This window comes from Artemia franciscana, unplaced genomic scaffold (assembly GCF_032884065.1).
Source record: "Artemia franciscana unplaced genomic scaffold, ASM3288406v1 Scaffold_7461, whole genome shotgun sequence".
NCBI lineage: Eukaryota > Metazoa > Arthropoda > Branchiopoda > Anostraca > Artemiidae > Artemia > Artemia franciscana.
In genome coordinates, this window is record NW_027067550.1 from 1 (window position 1) to 5444 (window position 5444).

Below are 5444 nucleotides of genomic sequence, written 5' to 3' on the forward strand. Positions count from 1 at the left end.
TTTTGATGTATCTATTGGTAAGAAAGCTCTATTTTTTAGAGTTTCAGTTACTATTGAGCTGGGTCACTCCTTACAGTTTGTTACCATGAACTGGTTGATATCCTGAATTTCATGGTGTAATTTTCATTGAGCTTATTCTACATTTTAAGGGGTTTTTTCCCCTGGTAAATTCAAAGACTCATATATAAGAGGGATCCAGCAAAATAAACAAAAATTGAAAATGTAAATGGACGGAATTAGGACAACAAGTGGCAAGAGCAAGAGGAATTAAAATAAAAATGACTGGTTTAGAATACTTGCTAGAAAGATCACTGAAGCCACGGATTGGACTAAAAAATACTTTAGTCTATTTTCCTTTCTTTCCTCAAACCTGATGGGAATAAAACTCAAAGAGTTTATCTCTATTCTAAATCACATGCCTAACCAGTAGTCAATCCTCCATCCCAAAGTTTCATCAAAACTCTATCCCCCATGTTTCATTATTGAGCAGTTCAGAGCTTGCTGACAAGCGGATAGGCTATAGTTTGAACTGTACTAGGGTCTAGGATTTTGACCCCACTCAATACCCACTCAGATTATCAGTAAATGTGTCACATCAGCTGTGATCTACAAAGGCAGTTGGTGGTCTATTTGGATAATCTCCTTCACATTTGCAGGTGACTAAGGGAAAAAAGTCACCAGCCATTGAAAAGAATTTCTAAGTACATAGGTTGAAGGTTCTTAATCTACAACTGTTGTATAGCCTAGCTAATTCTCCACTGTTTCAGCATTATACACCAATAAAAGGCAATACTTCAAAAAAAGGCACATCTACCTAAATTACCAAAAAGATAATAAACATTATAATATTCCATGCTTTATTTTTTTTTTCACTTATCTTTACAAAGTAAGTCATTGTTGCCATACAAGTTTTTTCAAGGCAACTGAAAATATACAATCCATGAGTTTCCACCCTTTGTTTGAGAAAAAAATCCAAATTTCTCAAATGATTATAACTTTATCCCAGATTCCCCCAAGTCCCTAGTTTCAGAATAAGTGTCCATAAAAGAAACAATTTTCATCTGAAAAAAGATAGCCTCCCAAAACGTAGAAGACCAGAACAGAATCTGGAGAAAATATATTGTTTAAGTTGCCTAAAGCTATGTCCAGATGCAGGAATCAGCCATAGACCAAGTCCCACAGTCTTTGAATCTTCAAAGTAATTGGTCAAAATCTTGGATTTGACATCAGCTAACGCTCAACAACATTGAACATTGACATATGATCCAAGACTAAGTTCTGTGTCTGAACACAGCCTGGATTAAAAACAAACCTTGACACCAGCTCTGGCAATTTGTCATCTGAGCAGTCGGCTTTGCCATGACATTTAGATTCTCAGTCCTTGGTGCCATCACATTGCCATGTTTTTGGAATGCAATATCTGTGGCCACAATCAAATGCCTAATTTGAACATTGATCTTGAATTAAGTCATGGTTAGAATGTCAAGTAGGTTATCAATGCCAAAACACTAGCCCAATATAAAATGCATCTAAAAAAGTACACTCATGCTTTTAAGCCAAAAGTAGGTTTTGGTATCTATGATGATTGGACTCAATAGTTCCACAAATATATTTTATATATATACATATATATAACATACATAACATATGTATATGCAAATTTTGCTTTAATTATTCATTTGTCGCTAGCCAAAATCAAAACCTGCATTAATTTAAAAACATTCAGAAATTAAATACAAAAACATGTTTTTTTTTTTAAATTGAAAGTTAGAGGCAACATTAAAACTTAAAACAAACAGAAATTATTCCATAGCCTATATGAAAAGGGATTTCAATTGCCATTGAAATTAGGAATAAGAATTTGATTATCCCAAAAGACTGATAAAATTAGAATAATATAGTTCAGATGCATAACTAACAATTAAATTAGGCATCAGCTGAAAAGAGAAAGGCATTCAAATTTTTTAGTTGAAGGACCAGTGTGATTGATACATACTTTTTAACTTGAAGAATCTTGCCAAAAGGGAGTATTTTGAACACAAACTAAAGAAACAAGTTAAAACTGAAGAAAGCATAAATCTAAAGGAATTTCATAGGTGTTTACAGTGAGAACTCATAACCTTGAATCTATGTTACATTGCCCAGATATGAAAGGGTTGTTTCTCATCAAAAATAGAACCTCATTGTCATTGAATCTCTTATATTCTTGTTATTTTTGATGCACTGAATACAGAGTGGGATGAGATTGAATGAAAGTTTTATGCTGCTGAATCTATTTTCAGTGTTAGGCTATTACTAAATTGGAAGACCCACTAAGTTGATACCCAAGCCAAACAAAATGTACACTTTAATAGCTTTATCTAGAAATGACACACAAAAAAATGCATTTTGTGGTAGCCTATAGGTCTACTCTTTGTAGGCTATTTCATGGTAAGAAGTAGGCTATAGATTGTTCCATATTTACCAAAAAACCTTCATTTTACCTGAGCGAGAACAATGAATTTTTGATTCAGGACACAATTCAGGGTATAGGCTATATTTGCACAGTAATGGGGTGGAGTATGTGCTCTATTAATGTAGGCCCAAAGGTTAACCAGACACACACCAAAGGCCTGCCGCTTTTATTAGCCTAGTTTTCCATTAGAAAAGGTCGACGACAATACATTTAAAGAAGTTAAAAAGAGCTATATACTTACCATTTTTTTTACTAGTTCTCAGCCAGCCAAAGGGCTGGCTAAAAGGGCAGCCAAAGACCTATGTTTGCCACACGAAGGAAATCTTGATGATGGTGATACAAACAATCGAACAGATTTGCCGCGTTTTCGGTGTAGGGATAAGCCCTGAGTGTCCAAATGTCACACTTAAGCAATGTCTTCATTGATGAATCGGCTTGTTTTAATTCAGAGATAGTGGTAATAAGGCATGGCTTTTTGAATTAAGTATTAAGAATTGTCAATTCATTCACATCAGCAAAATGAATCCTTGTCGCTTTATATTGCGAAAACTTTACTCTATAAAACTATACACTATGAAAACTATATGCTATATACTTTGAAATTTCCTCATATTTTTTTCAGTGAATGATTGTTGAGAAAGCCTTATAAACTACTGTGTAATTTTTTGCCTTTCTTTTTTGTGCAATCAGCATCACACTTGAATACAGCATCAGTGGTGCTTAAAAGAATCAGTGGCCGGTCACTTTGTTATATCCCTTTTATTTATATACATATATATATATATATATATATATATATATATATATATATATATATTTCAGTGAATGATTGTTGAGAAAGCCTTATAAACTACTGTGTAATTTTCTGCCTTTCTGTTTTATGCAATATGAATATGAGCTTGGATATGATTTTTGAGTTATTGGAATTTGTTTTATACAATACTTATATAAGATTTGGGGGTGATTTGTACAAGCAAATTGTGGGAATTCCCATGGGGGGGAATGCCAGCCCATTTATAGCTGACTTGTTTTTAAGTCAACTAGAATATAAATATATGATGGATAAGAATAATCCAATTAATTTAAAACATGCTTTGTCAAATAATAAAAGATATTTCGATGATATTTTGGTCTTAAATTGTAAGGATTTCATTGATATTTCTTAAAAACATATATCCATCAGTGCTTATTCTTGAGCCTAGTCATGGCGCTGGTCATGAAGATCATTTCTTAGATTTAAATATTAATATTTGTGATAATAATAAATTAAGTTTTAAAATGTATAATAAAACGGATGATTTTGATTTTGAAGTGATTAGTTTCCCATTCCCTGAAAGTAATATACACTCAAATATCACATATTCAGCGTTTTTCTCACAGTTACTTCGTTATGCAAGGATTTGTAGTAATTATATTGATTTTAAAAATAGATGTAAAGTCTCAAGCCAAAAATTGATATCAAGAGGTTTTTCTGCAAATAAATTAACTTGGCAATTTAAAAAATTTAGTTTTCATTATAACGATTTTTTAAATAAATATCAAAAGAATTATCTAGAAATACTTAAAGAAATTTTCAACTAATTTCGGAGGTTCGAGAAATGTTGTCGAAGCGCCATTTATTTTGAATTGTGTTTCTAATTGAGCGGATTTTCTTAAAAATTAGCCACATGGTAAATATGAATTCTATAATTGATTAGTTCATTCAGGGTTTTTTGCAATGTGTTAATATTTGTGATTTGGTAAAATTTATAATATTTAGTTTACCTATTGTTGCTAAAGGGAGGGATATATTAACAGGATAAGCTTGTTTTGGTTTTACTTGGTTGTTTTACATTTGCTGTTTTTTTTTCTTTCATAGGCATATATTTTGGGGGTGATACCTGAAGCGGGGATGCCATGGATATTCTGTGGTAGCCACAACACTGTGCTGGGTAGAGAATTTAGAGTGACGAAACCCTATATAGGCCAGTGTATTCTCCTGATGAGCCCTTATGTTGGGTGTTGCCTCTGAATTATTTGTCTATATTATTTTTTCTATTGTTTGGTAAATGTCGACTTATACTTATTGACGACATGACTGCCTGTCCATGGATTATTCTTTATGGTTGATTGTGTGTGGCTATGCTGTTTGACCTATGTGATTGTATGGATGAGTAGGGTTAAGGCCTCATTCAAGTGCTGGTCTATATTAATCACTAATTTAGGAAAACAGTCTTCCTTTTCTCCTTCTGTCTCTTTTTTTTTTTTTTTTTATTTTTTTTGTGTGTGTTTGTGCTGTTGCATTGGTGATTTCTCTTTTCATGATATATATATATATATATATATATATATATATATATATATATATATATATATATATATATATATATATATATATATATATATATATATATATATCTATCTATATAAAAATAAGTTGTCTGTCTGTGGATCTGTGGATCAGGTGACGTCATGTTTCTGTGCCGGCTGACGTCATGAAATTAGTTGTCAGGTGACGTCATGTTTCTGTGTCGGCTGACGTCATGAAATTAGTTGTCGTCATTTTTGCTTTGATGGTGACGTCATTCAAGTTATATAAGACATATGTTCACGTAGAAATCTATTAATGTTTAAGTTTACAATGACTGATGAAGATGCTCAAAGAGTCTATGCCAAAAAACTTGCTGCTGATAGTTCCTCGGCAGGCTTTCTTTTCTGACTTTCTCTATCAGCAGCAAGTTTTTTGGCATAGACTCTTTGAGCATCATTGCTCAAAGTGACGCTCATTGCTTCTAAGTACTTTAATTACTTCTGAGTAAGCCACTAGTAGTGCCTAAAGATGGTGGACAATGTTTAAGAAGTTTTCTGGCGTTTTTCCTCATCGAACAAGAAACGCTTGCAAACACCAGCTTGAGATTCAAGAAGAATGTTGCCGATATCTAACTCGCCGTAAAGAGCAGAAAAACGCTTGAGCAACTCTACGTCCATAAACTTGGTCAAGCTTCGATCC

At 32.8% G+C, this 5444-nt stretch overlaps 1 long non-coding RNA gene across 1 annotated transcript; it reads right to left on the reverse strand.

The window, feature by feature from the left end:
- Positions 1-1312: 1312 nt before the first annotated feature.
- Positions 1313-4667, reverse strand: LOC136043598 (uncharacterized). Its single transcript, XR_010621670.1, has 2 exons — positions 2697-4667; positions 1313-1457 (listed from the first exon to the last, which is right to left on the reverse strand). It is a non-coding gene; the product is annotated as an uncharacterized LOC136043598 (long non-coding RNA).
- Positions 4668-5444: the final 777 nt, after the last annotated feature.